Source organism: Rhinopithecus roxellana, chromosome 10 (genome assembly GCF_007565055.1).
Source record: "Rhinopithecus roxellana isolate Shanxi Qingling chromosome 10, ASM756505v1, whole genome shotgun sequence".
Classification (NCBI taxonomy): domain Eukaryota; kingdom Metazoa; phylum Chordata; class Mammalia; order Primates; family Cercopithecidae; genus Rhinopithecus; species Rhinopithecus roxellana.
In genome coordinates this window covers 101017394-101041234 of record NC_044558.1, presented here as the reverse complement: position 1 = coordinate 101041234, position 23841 = coordinate 101017394, and the positions used below count along the sequence as shown (strand labels likewise).

At 41.7% G+C, this 23841-nt stretch overlaps 1 protein-coding gene across 4 annotated transcripts in view; it reads right to left on the bottom strand.

Moving 5' to 3' along the window:
* SLC41A2 (solute carrier family 41 member 2) overlaps window positions 1-22203 on the bottom strand; it is a 145340-nt gene extending 123137 nt beyond the window's left edge. Inside the window, exon 1 of one of the 4 annotated variants that reach the window (XM_030939674.1) lies at window positions 22091-22203. The gene's annotated coding sequence lies outside the window, so the exon portion shown is untranslated. Of the gene's footprint in view, window positions 1-5572; window positions 5638-5663; window positions 5737-21674; window positions 21796-22090 lie in introns of those variants that run through there. The other 3 variants (XM_030939673.1, XM_010357302.2, XM_010357303.2) reach the window with 3 other exon arrangements.
* Window positions 22204-23841: the final 1638 nt, after the last annotated feature.

Below are 23841 nucleotides of genomic sequence, written 5' to 3'. Positions count from 1 at the left end.
GGCCTCCCAAAGTGCTGGGATTACAGGCTTGAGCCACCGCGCCCGGCCGGAATTGTTTATTACCACAGCATAATCTAACAAAAGCTAACTTAAAAAGTGTATGTATTAAAAAGTAATCTGACCCATAGATTCCTATCCATTTTCGTTTAGAAGAGTCTCTCTGACATACGGAGCACTTAAAGGCTCCGGTCTATGGTCAAGGAGTTTTAAAACACTGGCTTCCAAACATTTGAATCTCAAAAATGTAAATTTCCTCCGAAATTTTACAAAGTCAAAAAACAATCTTTTCCTAAAAAATAAGTATACATTTTAACACCAAAATATAGAAAGGACAAAATCTCAGACTAAAGGGCAGTCCTTTTCACCAAACACATTTAGATTTATGGAAAAGTTCATTTCATGTTTCCTGCGAGAGCTTTGTCATAGTTTGCCACTGGTTTATAGAGTCATGTCAGGGAATCATTGACTTAAAAGAAAATAAGATCAGACGCTCCTTATGAATTCAACTTTACTTACAAAAATAAAAAAGGTTCTTGCTCTGTCACTCAGGCTGGAGTGCAGTGGTACAACCATAGCTCACTGAAGCCTCAGACTCCTGGGCTCAAGTGATCCTTGCACCTCGGCCTCCCAAGTAGCTAGGACTACAGGTGCAGGACAGGGTCTTGCTATGTTGCCCAGGCTGGTCTCAAACTCCTGGCCTCAAGTGATCACTTCCTTCTGCCTATGCCTCCCAAAGTGCTGATATTACAGGCATGAGCCACCGTGACCAGCCATAAAATTGCTTTTTTTAAAAAGTAAAGACAATGAAGTATATTGTATGTGTGTGGATTTACCAAACCAGAATCTTGGAGAAACTCTGCCTACTGCACTGAAAGAGGCATTCTATTCCATTGCAAAAGTTAAATAACAATGCTTAGGAAATCCAGCAGAGCTGAAAGTCAGGAGACACAGGTCATTCCTAATCACTAAGGAAGGTATTAAATTGGAGTTTAACATTTTGTTTTCCTCCCACAACAATAAAAGAAAAAGGTTTTTTTTTTTTTTTTTTTTTTGAGACGGAGTCTCGCTCTGTCCCCCTGGCTGGAGTGCAGTGGCGTGATCTCGGCTCACTGCAAGCTCCGCCTCCTGGGTTCATGCCATTCTCCTGCCTCAGCCTCCTGAGTAGCTGGGACTACAGGAGCCCGCCACCGCGCCCGGCTAATTTTTTGTATTTTTTTTTAGTAGAGACGGGGTTTCACCATGGTCTCGATCTCCTGACCTTGTGATCCGCCCACCTCGGCCTCCCAAAGTGCTGGGATTACAGGCGTGAGCCACCGCGCCCGGCCTAAAAGAAAAAGTTTTAATGCAATCTATTATCAGTAATTATTTCATTTAGTTGAAAATCTCAACTTGTTAAGCAGGTATGTATATTTATATAAACATCCATGGTACTATCACACACACACACACACTCACACACACATACAGACACACCCAGAAATTGACTCTTTATGGTTATTATATATTCTTACTTTTGCCACTCTGCAAGTGTTCTTTTCATTTTTTCTTTATACCTCCTCTCTATGCTTCTGTTTGCTATTTTTTTTAAAGGCTCACCTCTAAAATGGAATGGAAGTATCTGAAAGTATCTCCCTTTTTTTTTTTTTTTTGTTTTTGCTAAAATACATAAAGTTAGCTCCTGGCCGGGCATGGTAGTTCGTTCATGCCTGTAATCCCAGCACTTTGGAGGGCCAAGGCAGGTGGATCACCTGAGGTCAGGAGTTCGAGACTAGCCTGGCCAATAGGGTGAAACCCCATCTCTACTAAAAATACAAAAAATTAGCTGGGCGTGGTGGCAGACATCTGTAGTCCCAGCTACTTGTGAGGCTGAGGCAGGTGAATTGCTTGAACCCAGGAAGCAGAGGTTGCAGTGAGCCGAGATCATGCCACTGCACTCCAGCCTGGACAACAGAGCAAGACTCCATCTAAAAAAAAGTAAAAATTAAAACTATTTAAAAATAAGAAAAGTTAGCTCCTAAGAAAAATATTGACTTTTTTGCTTGACTTAGAAACTTTCCACTGAAACTGAATTCAAGAACTCATATAGGTTTCATTTAGGAAACAGACAGTGATGTCAAACTTTCTTAACAAGTTAGGGAACATGGAAGAGAGGTGAAAGGACAATTAACAGTCCATGTCAGTAACACTGAATTGCTGTAAAATGGATGGTCCTGAATTATCTGCACAAACACGAGAGCTTGAGACATCACAGACACAATTTAGCTACTGACCAAAGCTAGCTGATTCCATAAAACAATCGCTCATTTCTAGGGTTGCCCACTGATAGAAAAGAATAATGTCATAACATTTATCAATCCTAAAGTTTCTACATGCCTAAACATTTGTAAAGGATTTGTTCAAGCCTACAGAAGAAATAACAGATACATTGAATAAATTCTCTATATAATAAATCCTCAATACATCTAAAATAATTTTTGAAATAAAACCAGACCCAGAGCCACTGATTTTGTTCTCAGAATCACAACCCTCAACTCCAGCCTCCCAAAAAAAATTAATACAAATTTTTAAAGGAATTTTTATTTGGAAGAAGGATACATCAGAAGCAAGCCAATGAATCAACTCAAACACAATCCAGTTAAACCAACTCTTAACTGAGAAAATATTGACAGAATAAATATGCTATGTGTCCAAAGACCTAAGTGCATTGCATAAACAGAGTACAGTTCATTCTATCAGTTAGATTATATCTAGCTCCTATCAAACCAGGTGATTGAAAAGTGAAAAATATCAAATAGTTAATGCATGTGGGGCTTAAAACCTAGATGATGGGTTGATAGGTGCAGCAAATCACCATGGCACATGTAAACCTATGAAACAAAACTGCATGTTCTGCACATGTCTCCCAGAACTTAAAGTAAAATTAAATTTTAAAAAGTGAAAAATAATTCAATTATTTAACTTGGAATCCTGATTACACTGAGTGATGAATAAACAGTTTTTATAATACAGTAACAAACAATTAACAAAAGTATTAGCACTGCTGTCTGAGACAAGTCAACCAGTAGATGGATGGCAAACAAGGTGAATTAGAGAACTCTATTTTGAAGTTGAGAAAGTGCTTTTAAACAACAAAAAAAGAGAGGTATATTTATTTCCCCTACTCTATCTTAAACATTTCTTACATGTATCTTATTTTTTAAAAACTACCAAACACTTAATGACTCTCTCTTACAATTGACATGTGGCCTGTAATCCTAGAACTTTGGGAGGCCGAGGCAGGTGGATCGCTTAAGCCAGGGAGTTTGAGACCAGCCTGAGCAACATGGCAGAAACCTAACTCTAAAAAAATACAAAAATTAGCCAGGCATGGTGGCGCATGCCTGTATTCTCAGCTACTCTGGAGACTGAGGTGGGAGGATCACCTGAGCCTGAGAAGTCAAAGCTGTAGTAAGCCATGATCGTTTCACTGCACTCTAGCCTGGGCTACAGAGTGAGACCTTGTATCCAAAAAAAAAAGGGCTACAGAGTGAGATCTTGTCTCAAAAAAAAAAAAAGGACACAATTCATAAATTTCCTGCAAATGATTTCAGAGAACTTTACCTTCTCATCACTCAGCACCTCCTCCCCTATACAGTCATAGGAACGTTTATTTAGAAACTACAGCTATAGGCCGGGCGCGGTGGCTCAAGCCTGTAATCCCAGCACTTTGGGAGGCCGAGACGGGCGGATCACGAGGTCAGGAGATGGAGACCATCCTGGCTAACGCTGTGAAACCCCGTCTCTACTAAAAAATACAAAAACCTAGCCGGGCGAGGTGGCGGGCGCCTGTAGTCCCAGCTACTCGGGAGGCTGAGGCAGGAGAATGGCGTAAACCCGGGAGGCGGAGCTTGCAGTGAGCTGAGATCCGGCCACCGCACTCCAGCCCCGGCGACAGAGTGAGACTCCGTCTCAAAAATAAAAAATAAAAATAAAAATAAAAAAAAGAAATTACAGCTATAGAAGGCCTTGCTACTTAAAAACAGTATTTTTGCTTTTCTTCAATAAAAATTGAGCCAGCTTTTTTTTACTTTAGCAGTGAGGAAACTTACAGCTACATCTGAAACTCAAATTTTATAATTGATTTACTCATCTAATGTTATACTCCTAGTTTTATTTTCTCTGATACTCTGTAAGTTGTATTATTTATGTTTTATTCTTATGTACTCTATCTTGTTACACAGAGTAAGCTTATAAAAAATACCTACAAGAAATAGTGAGTTCCCTGGCACTTATAAATCTGAAATAGCTAAATTTAGAAACTAAATAACTGCAGTTCATTAGCATTTCAAATGAGTAGAAATTGTTATTCAGGATTCATATAAAAGTATACTTCCATACTTTATCCTTAACACATTTTTATACTCTCACAGTTCAATTTTTAAAATGCAAAACCCACTCTGGGACCAAATTAAAATACACACTTGACTCTGTATAATTAAACTGAAAGTTAAAAGCTTCCAGAATTTTAAGGTGCAGAAAAGATGCCAATGGGCTAAAGTTTAAAAGGAAAAAAAAGCAAAAACCTTCTTTTTAAGAGGAGAGAAAGGAAGAAAGGGAGCCAACGTATCAATGTTTAGAAGAAAAACAAAATTATCTTTTTAAGAAAAGTAAATTATGTTAATCAATCTGGAATTGTCCCTGAGAAAGTCAAAGAAATTCAAAATTGAATACAATGTAGAGCAGAGGAGCTTCAAAACACTGGACCCTGGGGCCTCCTCAGCCAATGGATGCCCTGGATTCTCCCCTTCTTAGGACCTCTAGCAGCTATAATATTGTTATTCCTCTTTGGACCCTGTATCTTTAACCTCCTTGTTAAGTTTGTCTCTTCCAGAATCTAAGCTGTAAAGCTACAAATTGTTCTTCAAATGGAGCCCCGGATGCAGTCCATGACTAAGATCTACCCAGGACCCCTGGACCAGCCTGCTAGCCTATGCCCCGATGTTAATGACATTGAAGGCACCATTCCCAAGGAAATCTCAACAGCACAACCCCTATTACACCCCAATTCAGCAGGAAGCAGCTAGAGCGGTTGTCGGCCAACCTCCCCAACAGCACTTGGGTTTTCCAAGTTAAGAGGGGGAACTGAGAGACAGGTCTAGCTGGATTTCCTAGGCCAACTAAGAATCCCTAAGCCTAGCTGAGAAGGTGACTGCATCCACCTTTAAACACTGGGCTTGCAACTTAGCTCACACCCAAACAATCAGGTAGCAAAGAGAGCTCACTAAAATGCTAATTAGGCAAAAACAGGAGTTAAAGAAACAGCCAATCATCTATCACCTGAGAGCACAGTGGGAGGGACAATGATCGGGATATAAACCCAGGCAGTCGAGCCAGCAACGGCTACCCTTTTTGGGTCCCCTCCCTTTGTATGGGAGCTCTGTTTCCACTCTAATAAATTTTGTAACTGCGGAAAAAAAAAAAAAAAGTAAAAGAAAGCAATTACTTTCCATCTGTAAGGTTACCATTTTTATTCTACAATCTTAGACCAAGAATATCTCATAATTTTCATGGCTATCACATCTTAAATACTTACTTGGAGAACTCATCCACTAAGCCCTTCTCTTTCCCCATCCCCAGAGAGAAGCAGCACTCTACCATGAACTGGTGGCACTGAAGCACATTACCTCCTATTAGATGATAAAGTGGGCAGCCTCCACACCGAGGTCTTCCTCAGGTGGTGGCCTAACATCACCTTCCCTCTCTGGGACATCTTCATAATGGCACTATCCAGGGTATGAGGTCAATCTTCTACCTTCCCCAAACTGCACTTTCCGTAAATCAGTTCAAGTGCACCAACTCATCACAAGAGACTAAATTGAGATTACGTAAATCACAGGTACACAGTATCATGTTACTCAATTATCTGGGCATCGAGTTGAAACAATGACCTAACTCTGAGTTCTTTACTCCTGTAATCAAGTTTCTCTTCTACCCTTTGGTCAGGGCTGAGCACTATTTTATTCAAATGGCAGTTTGTGGGTTTGTTTGTTTGCTTTCAAAAGAACTCTTTTCTGGAGGGTTCTAAGCCCAACTTGAAATTTAGGCTAAAACTGTTCTCAAAACCACCCCAAAGGCCAATTTAGCTGTCATATAGTGATCTTTGCTCATAAAAATTCCCAACTACCCTTCTTTCCTGGATTATTTAAAAGTGTGTTTCTAATATCCACTGGCATAGAGTTGTCTCCTATTGTTTTAATTTTTTTCATAAAAGTAATATGTATTCAATGTAAAAAGAAAAAGAAAAAAAGAGGTCAGGTATGGTGGCTCATGCCTATAACCCTAGCACTCTGGGAGGCCAGAGTGGGCAGATCACCTGAGGTCAGGAGTTTGAGACCAGCCTGGCCAACACGGTGAAACCCTGTCTCTACTAAAAACACAAATATTTGCCAGGTGTGATGTCACACACCTGTAATCCCAGTTACTCCACAGGCTGAGGCAGGAGAATCGTTTGAACCCAGGAGGCGAGGCTGCAGTGAGCTGAGATCACACCACTGCACTCCAGCCCGGGCAACAGAGCAAGACTCCATCTCAAAAAAAATAATAAATAAAAATAAAAAATAATGAAAAGAAAAGAAGGCTGGGAACGGTAGCTCACACCTGTATTCCCAGCACTTTGGGAGGCCAAGGCGTGGGGATCACAAGGTCAGGAGATTGAGACCATCCTGGCTAACACGGTGAAACTGTGTCTCTACTAAAAATACAAAAAATTAGCCGGGTGTGGCGGTAGGTATCTGTAGTCCCAGCTACTTAGGAGACTGAGGCAGGAGAATGGCATGAACGTGGGAGGTGGAGCTTGTAGTGAGCCAAGATCGCACCATTGTACTCCAGCATGGGCAACAGAGCAAGACTCCATCTCAAAAAAAAAAAAAAGAAAAGAAAAGAAAGGAAAAGAAAGGCCGGGCGTGGTGGCTCAAGCCTGTAATCCCAGCACTTTGGGAGGCCGAGACGGGCGGATCACGAGGTCAGGAGATCGAGACCATCCTGGTTAACACCGTGAAACCCCGTCTCTACTAAAAAATACAAAAAACTAGCCGGGCGAGGTGGCGGGCGCCTGTAGTCCCAGCTACTCGGGAGGCTGAGGCAGGAGAATGGCATAAATCCGGGAGGCAGCGCTTGCAGTGAGCTGAGATCTGGCCACTGCACTCCAGCCTGGGCGATAGAGCGAGACTCCGTCTCAAAAAAAAAAAAAAAAAAAAAAAAAAAAAGAAAGGAAAAGAAAAAGAAACAACAAAAGATGAATAAAAATTGTTTATCCTGAAAATCCACCATCCAGAGATAGTCATTGATGACATATTGGTATATATAAATTTATATTTTTTCCAAATATATGTTTAAAACAAAAATAGGCTCACATTGGACATACTGCTTTCCATCCTGCTTTTTCCATTTCATAACATATCCAAAACATTTTCTCCATCAATATTCTATAGTTATCTTTAAATAAAAGGCGACAGCCTTCATTCAATTAATACATCCTAAATACTTTCAGGCAATTCAGAATGCTGCTGTACTCCATTTTTTCACAGCCATAATTCACTTATATCTTATATTGGTTACATACTTGTGAATAAATAACTACAAAAGAACCATCAACCTCCAAGGTAAAGCAAGGTGATACACCAAGTCCATGGTGTATTTTCCCTTCAATCCATCACATATAATTCAAAATGAAAATAATGCCAAACAAAACAAGTATAAGAGTTACAAAAAGGTGCAGGGCGCAGTGGCTCACTCCTGTAATCCCTGCACTTTGGGAGGCCGAGGCGGGTGGATCACGAGGTCAGGAGATTGAGACCATCCTGGCTAACATGGTGAAACCCCGTGTCTACTAAAAATACAAAAATTAGCCGGGCGTAGTGGTGGGCGCCTGTAGTCCCAGCTACTCGGGAGGCTGAGGCAGGAGAATGGCGTGAACCCAGGAGGCGGAGCTTGCAGTGAGCTGATATGGTGCCACTGCACTCCAGCCTGGGCACAGAGTGAGAAAAAAAAAGAGTCACAAAAAGGTATGATTTTTCCCCATGAATTCTACTTCATTGTTTTTAAAAAATGATAAAACATTAAATTTTTTTAAATCTTTTTTGGCAACCCTTTCTAGTGCTCCAACATGCTTCGATTGCATATTAAGCATTGTTCCCAGGGATTGAGAAAGGAATAGATTTTTTATTCTAAGAAGTAGCATAGGAGTTTTAAATTCAGGTTATAAAATCCATAAACAATCAAAATCCCATAACTGAGTTTACAAATTTCAATCAGGCACTTTCTCTTTTTGTTTTTGTTTTTTTTGAGACAGAGTCTTGGTCTGTCGCCCAGGCTGGGGTGCAGTGGCACAATCTCGGCTCACTGCAACCTCTGCCTCCTGGGTTCACGCCATTCTCCTGCCTCAGCCTCCCGAGTAGCTGGGACTATAGGCGCTCGCCACTACGCCCGCCTAATTTTTTGTATTCTTTAGTAGAGACGGGGTTTCGCTGTGTTAGCCAGGATGGTCTCGATCTCCTGACCTCGTGATCTGCCCACCTCGGCCTCCCAAAGTGCTGGGATTACAGGCGTGAGCCACCGTGCCCGGCCTCAATCAGGCACTTTCTCTCTCTTTCTTTCTTTTCTTTCTTTCTTTCTTTCTTTCTTTCTTTCTTTCTTTCTTTCTTTCTTTCTTTCTTTCTTTCTTTCTTTCTTTTCTTTCTGTCTGTCTGTCTTTCTTTCTTTCTTTTCTTTCTCTTTCTTTCTTTCTCTTTCTCTCTTTCTTTCTTTCCTTCCTTCCTTCTTTCCTTTTTCCTTCCTTCCTTCCTTCCTTCCTTCCTTCCTTCCTTCCTTCCTTCCTTCCTTCCTTCCTTCCTTCCTTCCTTCCTTCCTTCCTTCCTTCCTTCCTTCCTTCCTTCCTTCTTTCTTTCTTTCTTTCTTTCTTTCTTTCTTTCCTTTCTTTGTTTTTTTTTTGTAGAGATATGGTCTCACGCTGTTGCCCAGGAGGAACAGGATGGAGTGCAGTGGTGTGATCCTGGCTCACTTTTTCCTTGAACTCCTGGGCTCAAGCAATCTTCCCACCTTAGCCTCCCTAGTAGCTGGAACTAATTTTTAAAAAATTTTTGTGGAGACAGTCTCACTACATTGCTCAGGCTGGTCTTGAACTCCTGGCCACAAGCTGTCTTCCCACCTTGGGCTCCCAAAGTGTTGGGTTTACAGGTATGGGCCACCACACCTGGCCCAGGCACACTTTTAAAAAGAGATTACAGGCCGGGCGCGGTGGCTCAAGCCTGTAATCCCAGCACTTTGGGAGGCCGAGATGGGCGGATCACGAGGTCAGGAGATCGAGACCATCCTGGCTAACATGGTGAAACCCCGTCTCTACTAAAAATACAAAAATCTAGCCGGGCGAGATGGCGGGCGCCTGTAGTCCCAGCTGCTCCGGAGGCTGAGGCGGAGCTTGCAGTGAGCTGAGATCTGGCCACTGCACTCCAGCCCCGTCTCAAAAAAAAAAAAAAAAAAGAGATTACTAACTACTTATTTAAAGTTGTATTATTCATGTGGAATCTTTATGGCAAGTACTTTATGCTATGTTTGAAATTGTACAAAGTTTACTGAGATGTTTGCAATGCTTTCATTTGATGAAATATGACTTGTATTGGGTGATTTTTATGGGGGAATTTCAAGTGACTTATTTGTCAAATCTTTACACTTCAATTAAGAGAGACAATCTGCTTCCAAAAATTAACTGTCAAGAAGTGTCAACACAATCATTATAATAAGAGCAGTTAAGAGCTAGGGCTTCACAGTCAAACTGGCTTACATCCTGACTTTTACAAACGGTGGCACCTATGCCTCTATACCTCAGTTTTCTCATGTAAATACATTTCCTTCACTGGTTTATTGTGAGGATTAAATGACTTAATAAAGTGCTTAGAACAGACTTCAATAAATGTTAGCTAATATTATTATTCATCACTATTATTACACATTTTCATAAAAGGCTCAAAATCTAACTTCCCACCTCTTTCTTTTCTTACTAATGAAATATACTATGTCATACAATCACAAAAATGTTGTACATTACTGTATTGAATTGCCGGCTTTTAATTTATTTTATTTTTATCTTTTTTTTTTTTTTTTTTTGAGACACAGTTTCACTCTGTCGCTGAGGCTGAAGTGCAGCGGTGCAATCTTGGCTCACTGCAACCTCCACCTCCTGGGTTCAAGAAATTCTTCTGCCTCAGCCTCCTGAGTAGCTGGGACCACAGGTGCGCACCACCATGCTCGGCTAATTTTTGTATTTTTAGTAGAGACGAAGTTTTACCATGTTGGCCAGGCTGGTCTGGAACTCCTGACCTCAGATCCACCTGCCTCAGTCTCCCAAAGTGCTGGGATTCCAGGTGTGAGCCACCATGCCTGGCCACTGACTTTTAATTTTAAGATAAACTGTTTTGTTCTAATTTTCTATTTAAAAAATCAACTGGATTTTAGTATTTATATTTTATATAACGTTCTATTTTTCATTAAATTAAACTGCCAGTATATTTTAAAATTACATACATATTTTACATATATATGTGTGCACTGACGAATATAAATACATACTAAACAGTACATATATATACCAAAAAGTACAAGTCTTCAGGGAATCACAATGTTTTAAAAGGAAAAAAAGACAATGAAAGTTGGATTACGAACTAGCCCTAATACTGTTTTTTTAATTTAAATATCATATCTCACATATATTTTAATTCACAAAAGACATCTAAATAACATTTTTATAAATTACAAATAAACCAGATTATCTTAACTCACACAATAAGGATTATCCTGGGCTAATGAACTAAGTCTACTCATCCAGAACTCATGAAAGCATTAGAATCCACCGTGAGTTTGCCTGGAGTCATTTTGAAACTCCACTAATCTAGAAATGTGACAACACAGTTTGCTGACTTTTCTCTGAAATAATTAAAATTGTTGTTATGGAAATTCTTTATTGCTTCTTATCTAAAAGACAGGCAAATGTAGCAGATAAAATGTAGCAGCTGAGCTTTTGGGAGCTAGGGATCCCTAAAAATTTTGCTTTCTTTGTCACATTCATAAGCCTTTTGTTAAGTCCCAGTAGAATACATTGGATAATGACGAAAAAAATGTTTATTTCTCCAGGAAGTAGTCCTGTGGCCTAATTTGCTTACTATATCATTTATACTTACCAGGAATATGAATAGCTTATCAAAATACCACGCTCAGACTACAAAAGCACTGCTCCAAAGCACTAAACTCTAATCAACAAGTCCTACAAAATATGTAAAAAAAAAACTAAACCTAAAGGAAAGGAGATCACCCATTCTATCTACCTCAACACTACTTAAAGCAAAAAGAATCACTTTCTCTTATATATACTGACCTCATTTTATCTTTTGTGAAAAACCTAGAAGATAGGTATGTTCATCCTTTACAGTTTAGAAAACTGCATCTCAGAGGTTAGATAATATGCCCAAAGTTACAACATTAGTAAGATAAAGACACAGGACTTGAGTTCATGACTTTCTGACTAACCAGTTAATAATAAGGAAGCCACTGCAGATATTTCTCTGTGTTATAATCCTCCGGCAACAGTGTACGCAGCCATGGGCACGAGGATGATAGAACCAAAGTGTATCATCAGTGTTCCCTCTCAGCTCCTTTCATGCCAAACACTGGAACCCAGTAAACTGGATTCAAGTTATTTTTGAACACAGTTTATTGCTCAAGAATGGAAATAGCTCCTTCCCAGGTTTCACCTCTGATTCATAGGTAAACTATCTCTGCACTATCTTCTGTTACTCAATAAACGAACAAATATGGCTGGGCACGGTGGCTCACGCCTGTAATCCCAGGACTTTGGGAGGCCGAGGTAGGTGGATCACCTGAGGTTGGAAGTTCGAGACCAGCCTGACCAACATGCAGAAACCCTGTCTCTGCTAAAATACAAAATTAGCTGGGCATGGTGGTGCATACCTGTAATCCCAGCTACTCGGGAGGCTGAGGCAGAAGAATTGCTTGAACCCAGGAGGCAGAGGTTGCGGTGAGCCGAGATCGCACCATCGCACTCCAGCCAGGGTAACAAGAGGGAAATTCCATCTCAAATAAATAAATAAATAAAATGAACAAATATTTTCTGAAGATCCAGCAAAGTAATCATATCATAAATTGCCTTGTTTATAAGTATCAATATAAAACAGTATGGAAGAAATAAGAGACCACTTCAAACTTTAGTACCTGCTCCCGGAATGCTCTTGCTTTATAACACATTATTGCACTTATTTACATTAAGATCATCCTTTATTAGTCTATGAGCTTTTGCTACAAAATTCTGCATATTACCTACACAGTATTGGACAAAATGTAAGTGTTCACCAACTACAAGCTGAAAGGAGGAATGAACAAAATGATGGTGAGCTAAACTTTTTTTTGTTGTTTAAGACGGAGTTTCGCTCTTGTTGCCCAGGGTGGAATGCAATGGCGCAACCTCGGCTCACCACAACCTCTGCCTCCCAGGTTCAAGCAATTCTCCTGCCTCAGCCTCCTGAGTAGCTGGCATTACAGGCATGCGCCACCACGCCTGGCTAATATTATATTTTTAGTAGGGACGAGGTTCCTCCATGTTGGGCAGGTTGGTCTCAAACTCCCAACCTCAGGCGATCCGTCTACCTCGGCCTCCCAAAGTACTGGAATTACAGGCATGAGCCACCGTGCCTGGCTGGTGCACTGAACCTTTAAGAACAGGTAAGATTTAGAGAAATTGAGGGGAGGTGGGGAGGGGAGAGACGGAAAAGTGCTTTTCAATGAGGTGAATGGTAATCAGGCAGAAAATGACGGGAAAATGGGAAGGTATGAAGAGAAGATTCAATATGACCAAGCAGCAAAATGAGAAACTTGGGGAAGACATGGAATGCCTGACTAGGGGGCTTAGGACTTTGTTTTCTAAATTAGGACAGTTGTTTTTAAACTTCCATTTATTCATTGATTTTAATTTTGAGACAGGGTCTCTAATATGCTTTGGTTGTGTCCCCACCCAAATCTGATCTTGAATTGTAATCCCCATAATCCCCACGTGTCTAGGAAAAGACCTGGTCGGAGGTAGTTGGATCATGGGGGTGGATTCTGTTCACGCTGTTCTGGTGATAGTGAGTGAGTTCTCATGAGATCTGATGGTTTTATAACGGACTGTTCTGCCTTCGCTCCTCACACTTTTCTCTCTTCTGTTGCCATGTAAAGAAGGCCCTTGCTTCCCCTTTGCCTTCCACCATGACTAGGAGTTTCCTGAGGCCTCCCCATGTGGAACTGTGAGTCAATTAAACCTCTTTCCTTCATAAATTAGCCAGTCTTGGTTATTTCTTTATAGTACTGTGAGAATGGACTAACACAGTCTCACTACTTTTCTCAGGATGGGTCACAAACTCCTAAACTCAAGCCATCTTCCCACCTCAGTCTCCTGAGGTAGTTGGGACTACAGGAACTGTGGTTGGCTAAACTTTTATTTTCAATGCAGAGGAACCCTTTATTTAAATTAAACCCTATGTGAAATCCTAACAAATAAAACAGTTTTGTAAAAGCAAAGTAGTACCCATTGAAGCACCCTGGTTTCCAACCACTGGGTCCCCATATTACTCAACTTGAGAAGACCCTGAAACTCCTCCTCACAGTTTAAAAACCACTGGATTAGAAAAAGATCTGCAAGGCAAATACCAAAGTGCTCAAAGCATTTACCTCTAAGGAACTGGGTATGCCTAGACTGAAGTGGCTAGGGAAGGGTAAGCAGTACTAGAAAGCAAGATTGAAATACCATTTTCCCTTTTTTTGATTCTGCATATTTTTATATTATTTGAACTTCTGTTTAAATTGAGTACTTTTTTTTTTTTTTTTTTTTTGAGACGGAGTCTCGCTCTGTCGCCCAGGCTGGAGTGCAGTGGCCGGATCTCAGCTCACTGCAAGCTCCGCCTCCCGGGTTCACACCATTCTCCTGTCTCAGCCTCCCGAGTAGCTGGGACTACAGGCGCCCGCCACCTCGCCCAGCTAGTTTTTTTTTTTTTTGTATTTTTTAGTAGAGACGGGGTTTCACCATGTTCGCCAGGATGGTCTCGATCTCCTGACCTCGTGATCCGCCCGTCTCGGCCTCCCAAAGTGCTGGGATTACAGGCTTGAGCCACCGCGCCCGGCCTTAAATTGAGTACTTTTTAATTTAAAAAGTAATTAACAGGAAAAAATTATTGCTCTAAAAAAGTATTTTTAATGGTTAAACTTTTTCAAATGGATTGCCATATTTTAGTAAATAATTTCCCTATAGCAAGACATTATTTGGCTAAATTACATTGCAATGAAAATGAATATCTCTGTGCCTAATACTTTCCCATATTTAGAGTTATTTCCTTAGGAGAAATTTATACAAGTTAACAGTTTCTATTTAGTTCTAAAATGTACTGCTTAAAATAAGACTCCATGGAATATAAAAAGATAAAATTCTCTGAGTGCTTTTGAAAAGCCATCCCATATTAGCAAAATTTGATTTTGGCATTCCAGTGTAAGATACATAAACCCTAACTTAAAAATTAATGAGCAAAATTTTCACAAATCAAAAATTTAGTAAGATAAATTTGAATCAGAACTGAAATTTCCTTACCTTTCATGAACTTTTCATAACTTATTTTACCACTGATCAGAACCAAACACTGAAAGAATTCTTCCTTTATGGTTGGGTTTCACAGTTTAATTCTGTGAAGTCATAATACTGTGACACTAGAATCATTCATTCTCTGGCAACAAACTGACATCATTAAATTCTTATTTGTAAATTCTTTAGGCTATATATTCCATTTTCATTTGTAAGAACAAAATCTATTTACTGTTGACTGTTCATTAAGCTCATATGATTGATATATTTTCATCCATTTAGGTTGGTGAAAAAGTAACTGCAGTTTTTGTCATTACTTTTAATTGCAATTACTTTTGCACCAACCTAATAATTCATTCCTTTTGTCCTTAGCCATTTTTCTAAAATTGCCTTTGGGTGAGTGCTCAGAGAATGCCTCTAAATTTAAACAAAACAGAAATGATTTCCGGATTGGCTGCTCCTGTGAGCAATCTGTGTCACTGCCCTGAACTCCCTGGGAGAAGAAACATCAAAACCATAATGTTCATTATTCTTTTTATTATCTCTACTACTGTTTCAATATAAGAATGTCCTTTGTTAAACTATCTTTTAATAAATACATGCAGGTCTATCACTAAGATGATTTCAACTGAGAAAAAAAATTTGAATGAAAACCTTTTCTTTGTCCCAAAGCAGACATTACTAGAAACAGCAACGTCATGTTTACTACTGCATAACGTTCCTCATATTAAAGGTAGTTAGACTCTATCAACGAAAATTTGCTTAGTCTCTATTGTGAGCCAGGCACTATACTAGTTGCCAGAGAAATCTGTTCTCACAGACCTTTTGGTCTTGGTGCAAAGGTACTTAGGCAAACGAATCTTTATGAACTGGGAGATTCCAATAACAAAAACAGTGGGAAGATTTTTTACAAGAAATAGATTGTAGGCCGGGCGCGGTGGCTCAAGCCTGTAATCCCAGCACTTTGGGAGGCCGAGACAGGCGGATCACAAGGTCAGGAGATCGAGACCATCCTGGCTAACACGGTGAAACCCCGTCTCTACTAAAAAATACAAAAAACTAGCCGGGCGAGGTGGCGGGCGCCTGTAGTCCCAGCTACTCGGGAGGCTGAGGCTGGAGAATGGCGTAAACCCGGGAGGCGGAGCTTGCAGTGAGCGGAGATCTGGCCACTGCACTCCAGCCCGGGCGACAGAGCGAGACTCCGTCTCAAAAAAAAAAAAAAAAAAAAAAAAAAAAAAAAAAAAAAGAAATAGATTGTAACCAGGTTTTGGAATACCTGTAATGCTGGGCCAATGAATTTGAAGTTTACATTCGAGTTAAGAAAGACCAGGTACTCAAAGAGATCTTCTTCTAAAGATTTCTAATCAGCTGATTAGCTTTTCAATAGTTTGTTATTTCCACTAAGATAAATCCAAATTCTTTAACAACGTTAACTAAATCCTGCATAAACACCCCTACTTACCCCTACAATCCAGTAAGTATCTGAGTGACACACCCTTATTTTCTACTGTATTTCTTTTTTAAAAAAATCTGGATTATAACTCACTAATTTGCTTTCACAATCTACTAGTAGGTGCCTGCAGTTAAAGAAAAAATACGTCACTTTAGTGTACCACATTCGGACACCTCTTGGCCTTTCCACATGTTCTTTTTGCTCAAAACACTTTTGCTCAACCTCACTCTTCCCTTTTACCTAGCTACTTCCTATTCAACTTAAGATCTCAGCTCTTAAACATCATGTCTCTGGCCCTCATAGATAAGTTCTCCTTCTTCTGTGGTTCCAAAGCACTCTACACTTAACCGATGCTTATTATGCTTTATTGTAATGGCACTTGTACTAATTGTTTTTCTAGGTAGTAAACTAGAGCAAGGACCCATTCTTCTTCATCACTGAATCCCAAAGCCTAGCCCAGTGCCTGTTATGTATTAGACATTCCATAAATACTTAACTAGTACTGGTAAAACAAGGAAATATACTTGAATAATCTATATATTTAACCACACAGTAAAATAATCACTCAAAAGTTTCTAAGAGATTTAGCTATTTCCAAGGAAAATACATAGTCAGTTCATTTTTATAAATGGTGAATTAGTTCCTAGGCTAGCCTACAAAACACCATTTCCCATAACACACTTAACTATGAGAGGATGGCTGTTTACTTCTCTCTGCAGTGACAACAGAACTTTCACTCCTCTAAGTAGGAGAAAACAAGATTAAAGGAACACTTTTCTTTCTCTCCACCCCCATCACTGGTTCCTCCCGCAGGAAAGTGACTTATCTAATTGCTAGGATAGGTACAAAGGTCAACTTTTCAGACAGGCTCCACCCCTAAGCTCTCACTGGCTCTCTTGGACTTGCTGTGCCCTCAAGGACAGAAAGTTTTCCTTTCCATTGTAACTCCTACAAGATAAGCTCCTTAGGACAGGACTTTCCCTTCCATTTCCTGGTGCAACAGTTTCATCTGGGTAGGTAAATTAAGAAAGAACAGTAAGCATGGGTCTAAGCTCAGTTCCCCAATCTAGCTTTATCAGAAATGAAAATTACACTACTATTTTAATAGTATTTAAATCCTCATCTGGCTTGAGTCTGATCTCAATTTGACTAGACTCTGGAGAGAAAAGGGGTGTAACTAGCACACTTGAAAGCTTCAACATGAACAACAGTAATCCCAGTCTGATTTCCGGGTCCTAGAACAGTTAGCATGGAGAAGCAAGGCGGCAAAAGGGAAGAGGGATCAAATGAAGGAAAAGGTCCCACTTTTCCTATTCAGACATTTTTCTTGGGCAAAAATGTCTAAATAAGTCGAATCTGTCTTTATATCCTACAACCTTTCCTTCCAAATTGTTTCAGTCTTGCTTTTCTTTTCTCATGTTTCAGATCCCTCATGCTATCTGAAGCTTTCCATTTTTAACACCCTCACTTTCAGAAATAGGGCAAATTTTGCCCAAAATTCCAAAATGTTCCACGATCCCATAATACTTACATCTCCTATCCCTCCTCAAGTCAAAACTCCCACTTCCTTAGTGTAGCTAACCAAGAAGAAAGCAATCTGATTAAATCCATTCACATTAAAATAGAATAACGGACAGTTCTAGTCATTTCCATCTAAATAGTTCTATATTTGTTATTTTTAAGCTAAATAAATCTAACTACAATACGTTCAGAGAGAAGAAAAGAGGTCTCTACCCTCATCTACCATAAAGGAGACAGGTCAGCTGTGACCATCACTTCTCAGGGATATCTTCATATCATTTCCCAATTGTCACTGCCCTCTACTTTCAGTCCTTCCCAATAAGAGCCACTAAAAACTCCAGGAGGCAGAGAAGGACAATCTGGGAAAACACCTGTAGCTGCAGGATATTTGTACATACATTGAGTAAGTTGCTAACAATCAATATTAGGTTGGATAGTTTATATTTTCAATATGTTTGATAATAATTTCATTAGTTAAAACAAAGTGAAAACACATTTTGGGTTATAAACCTGAAATTACCAGCCTCATTCTTCTAAATAAAGGCGGGGCATAAAAGGGTTAATACATATATCCATCATTTTGTCATGTATAGGTTGATGAGCAGAGTAAGGCTGTGCTTCACATGCTTTTTATCAGTTGCTTACCTATTATTTCCATTGGAAAACCTTTACTTGTATTTCCATAAAGTTTTGGAAATTGGGAAGTATACTTTTAAACAATGACAAAGATTCTTTTCTTGATGAAATTTTACTCAGGCCCCTGAACCTTCTCCTAGGCCCATCTGTGCACTTCCTTGTAAAATGCGGTTTTATCAAAGAACCTTGCTAAGTCAGTTTGGCAAGAGCCCCTGACTCTTGGCCCTTGCTTTTTTTTTTTTTTTTTTTTTTTTTTTTTTTCGAGTTGAGACAAAGTTTTGCTCTGTCACCCAGGCTGGAGCGCAGTGACGTGATCTCAGCTCACTACAACCTCCACCGCCTCCTGGGTTCAAGCAATTCTCCTACCTCAGCCTTCCGAGTAGCAGAGATTACAGGTGCCCGCTACCACACCAGACTAATTTTTGTATTTTTAGTAGAGACAGGGTTTCACCGTGTTGGCCAGTCTGGTCTAGCACTCCCAACCTCAGGTGATCAGCCTGCCTCGGCCTCCCAAAGTGCTGGGATTAGAAGCATGAACCACTGCACCCAGCCGGCCCTCGCTTTCTGATTACCCTTGCTACCTGATTAACCTCACAATCTGATTAGGTTCCTCAGCTTCCACTGTCCCCCAGGTGGTGTCTGATCACTCTGGCCTGTCTTCAGCAAGAATCCTGTTAGGTTGGTTTGGTCTGAACATCCATTACCCCCGATGTTTCCTCTCAGTACTTTTCTGTCCACTGACCATAACACTGCTCCTTGGCTATAAATTCCCATTTGCCCATGCCGTATTCAGAATTGAGCCTAGTCTTCCTCCCGCACTGCAAAATCTCCTTCCATGGTCCCTTCACCTATCACAGTGGTCCTGAATAGACTTCATTACCATGCTTTAATAAGTATCATCGGGTAACTTTTTTCTTTAACAACAATCATATTAGATCAGTGGAAAATTGAGTTTGAATTCCTGGAAGGTAACATCAGGTCTTTTTAGGTGTTTTTTGCTATGAAAGACCTGATGGTGAATTTGTGTGCACTCAGAAATTAACCATGAAATAAGCACAGCAGCATTCATTTAGCTGTAAGTGGCTCTTAACTTTTGTGCCATCAAAAATATTTATTTACCACCCACACGTGAACAAAATTGTAATAAAACTACACTGCACAAACTTAAGAAAACAAGATTCTCCACTTTACTGAGAAGTTAAACATATAAAAATTTGAGTAATTTGTTCTTGCCATTTATTGTTAGTTTGTTCAGCTGGCCACCAATATAAATTAATTGTAATTAAAGTGATAACGGGGATTTTCAAATTGAGCATAGAATATATGAAAGTACCAATTAAGGGCGGTCTCTCTTGACTCCAGTCAGGAATATGCCTTCTGTAGCCTTGCTCAAAACACCAGGACAGTAAATGTAAAGGGGCAGTAAGATGTCCAAGAATGAACAGGTAGGGTATTCTTACAGACTGCAGTGGCACTTACTTAACCTTTACTCAATAGTAAGCATTAAGTTTTTCGGTGTCAGATTGGCTGGATTTTTTTCAAGTCAGTGCCAGTATCCAAACCTATTAATAGAATTTTTTTCCATAAAGGAACAATAAAACTCAATAAAAAGCCAAGCAACCCAGACTGGCCGCGGTGGCTTATGCCTGTAATCCTGGCACTTTAGGAAGCCGAGGTGGACAGATTACTTGATTTCAGGAGTTGGAGACCAACCTGGCCAACATGGTGAAACCATGTCTCTACTAAAAATACAAAAATTAGCCAGGCAAGGTGGTGCGTGCCTGTAGTCCCAGCTACTCGGGAGGCTGAGGCAGGAGAATCGCTTGAACCCCGGAGGTGGAGGTTGCAGTGAGCCAAGATTGCACCACTGCACTCCAGCCTGGGTGACACACTGAGAGTCAGTCTCCCAAATAAATAAATAAATAAGTAAATAAGTAAATAAAAAGAAAAAGCCAAGCAACCCAATTAAAATCTGGGTAAAAGATATGAACAGACATTTTCGCCAAAGAAAATATATGAATGACCAATAAGCACATGAAAAGATGCTCAGCGCCTCCATTCATTAGAGAAATGCAAATCAAAACCACAGAGATGCCATTCCACACTCACTAAGATGGCTATAATAAAAAATAACCAGTAAAAAGTAACAAGTCTTGGGGAAGATGTGAAGAAATTGGAACCCTCATACACTGCTTGGTGGGAATGTAAAATGGTACAGATGCTTTGCTTGGCAGTTCCTCAAAAAGTTAAACACAGAGCAATTGCCCTCCTATACCCAAGAGCACTGAAAACACATGTCCACAAAAACCTGTACACAAACGTGCATAGCAGCATTACACACAATGGCCAAAAACTGGAAACAACCCAAATGTTCATCAACTGATGAATAAACAAATGTGGTACACTGATACAACAATATTAATACGCTATAAAAAGTAAAGTACTGATACATACTACAACATGAGTGAAACTTGAAAACATTACGGTATGTGAAAGACGCCAGACCAAAAAGCCACATATTGTATTACGCTTCCATTTATATGAGGTTTCCACAATAGGCAAACCCACAGAAACAGCAAGTAGATTAGTGGTGGCTAGTGGGGTGGGGTCAAGGGGAAATGAGGAGTGATTACTAAGAGAGACAGGGTTTCTTTTGGGATGATCTGGAGAGTGGTCATATTTGGAAAACTTTGTGAATATATTAAAAGCCACACTTTAGAAGAATGAGTTTTATGGCATGTGATGTATATCTCAATTTAAAAATTGTCCACTACAAAAAAAGATGACATATATACGTAATATACATATCAATGTATATAGGTAACACATAGATATGTGTCATCTCTATAAATGAGCATTTGGGCTTTTAAAATTGAGATATGCTCCATATATATAAAGAGAAGAATGAAAGAACAGGGTGACGGGGCCCTCGCGGAGCCCTGAACAGGCATCTGGGGTGTGCCTGAGCCGGCCTCGCAGCATCTCCATCCCAGCTCACCTTCAGCCATCACTCAGTTAACCACCCGCCGCCTGCCCCTGCCTTGGGCGCCCGAGACCGCTCATCCGCGGCGGCCGCGGAGCAGCTTCCCACCGCCCGATGTGGGGCAGGCGCGGGGGCCTGGGCTCGGGCGCTACCCGGCGGCCCCGGGAGGCGTCCGCAGGGGGCACGGCGACTCGGGCGGAACCGCTCCCCGCGCCCCCGCCGCCGGGTCCTGAGCCCAGGCCTCTCGGCCCCACCTCCCTCCCGCACCTGGGATGCGCCCGAACGCGGCGCAGCCGCCGAAGCCGAGACTTCCCCTCCACGGTCACCTGTGCCGGAGAGCGGCGGCGGCAGCGGCCGGTGTGAGGAGAAGGGTCCCCGTCTCCTCAGACCGGACCGAGACACCTGGGGCGGGGGATGGAAGGGGCATTCACCTAGTCTCTGGCACCGATGGTGGCGGGGAGGACAGCGGCTCCCAGCCCACGGCTCCTTCCTGCTCCCGCGCCTCCTCGCTCGGCGGCGGCTCCGAGCTGACAGCCCGGCCGCCGGCGCCCGCGGCCCCCTGACTCCCTGCCGCCCCGCCCCCGCGCGGCAGCCCCGCGCAAGCGCAGCCGCGCCGCCGCCGGGGAAGCCCGGACCTTGGTGATGTGGCCCGCGGGGCGGCGATCCGGAGCGACAGCGCCGCCCCGCCCCGCCCGGACCCCGGCCGCGCCCTGGCAGACAGCTGTCGGGAACGGGGGCGCTGGACGACAGCGAGGGGGCAGTTTTCTGGGGATCCTGCCCAGGAGAGAAGGGCTGTGGCGTCCTTCGGCAGCCCTCTTCCCCACCAGCCCACGCACGCCCACTTCACCGCCTGCTCCAAGGTCCGAACCCCCGAATCCATAACTCATGATTTCTCTTCTCAGACCAGCGGCCTGTTTTTGGCTGAGGTCACATTTCTTGCAGACGGGGGTTAAAACCGAAGCACGTGTCTTTCGGCCCAGCAGCGCGTAGTGTGGGCGGTGCAGGAGCCGAGAAGGGCAGGGAGCACCGCCGAAGGGGTGAGGTTTAGGGCAGCCCCTAGCACCCTCCCCGTGCCAGGCAGGTGTAGGCGCCAAGCACACGGGGCGCTGAGGAGTTGGCTGGGGTGCCAGGCTTTTCAAGTTTCCCCACACTTGCTTTTAAACCTAGATCAAACTGATCCAAAGTCTGCAGGTAAATCCAAGAGCTCATTTATTTACAAAACTATTTATTGAGCATCTACCGTGTATGATTCAGGGAATGAGACACACCCCAGGGATACTACAGTGAACAAAAGCAAAGTGTTGGTTCGCAGCCTGTTATTTTAAAAATTACACAGCTATTGCTAGGATTGGTGGCTCATGCCTGTAACTTCAACACTTTGGGAGGACCAGGCGAGAGGATCGCTTGAGGCCAGGAATTTGAGACCAGCCTGGGCAAACACAGAGAGAACCGAAGTAGCTAGGAGACTGAGGTAGGAGGATCGCTTGAGCTCAGGAGTTCAAGGCTGCAGGGGGCTGTGATCGCATCAGTGCACTCCAGTCTGGGCCACAGAGTGAGACCTTGTCTCTAAAACAACTCAAAATGACACAGCTAATGATACTCTTTTCCTCAAATCAAAGCTTCTACCAATTCCAACCCACACCAGTGATTTAGTAGCAGCTTTTTCTGGTGCTGAAGGACACCGGCATACATTTATCCAGGTTTTTTTTTCCCCCTTATCCTTTGCAATCAGACTTTGAGCTTTAACCTTCACCTTCAGGGTGAAGGGTGCATCCGTATCACTCTTGGCCATCTGCAGTCATGCTTTTTATAATGGCTCATCCTGGTGTTCCTCACCACCTAAAAATGGAAGTATAATTGCAAGGAATATGGAAAAGCAATGTTTTGACTGCATTTCCAACTGGTTTTTGTTCTGGTTGTTTTTTGAATTACAGATCATTAGAAAGTAGCTGCTCTTGAAAGTTTGGCAGAAGTTCCACCTGTTAAGTGTTCCTCCCCTGGGTGTGTAGTCTTTTAAGACTTCTACACAAAGCATATACAGAAGCCAGCGTCTCTTGGTCTTGAAAATTCTTCCACCATTTTTTTCTGAGCGAGCTGGTGGTTTCTACTGTCCTTCAGAGCATTACATGGCATGTAGCAGGCAACCTTCTACTTACATTCTTCATTCGGTACCGCAAAGTAGTACTTTGGAGATATGTTAAGCTTCAAGTTGGAATTCAAATTTAAATCAAATTTCAGCCCTGAAAATAACTCAAGTTGGAATCGGATGAGGAAATGCCCCCTTGTGAAAAACAGGGTCCTAATGGGTGCAGACAACAACAATCCCATTTCTACTTCATCTCCCGTCTGACAGCTGGCAACTTCAAATGTGAAGCAAGTGGCTTGGAATTGAGGCTGTGTAGTAATGCTGTTGTGATTGCTGGAAAAAAGCCTGAGAGTTATGAGAGTGTATAAATAACAAAGGAGCCTGTCTGTGCTAGGGGGTAAGAAAGATCTCCTTGAGGAAGTGACATTAAATCTCAGCCTTGAAGAATAAGGAGGAGTTAGGGCAGGCAACAGAGAGAAGGGGGTGGGGTGAGCAGTGCATTTAGCTGTGGA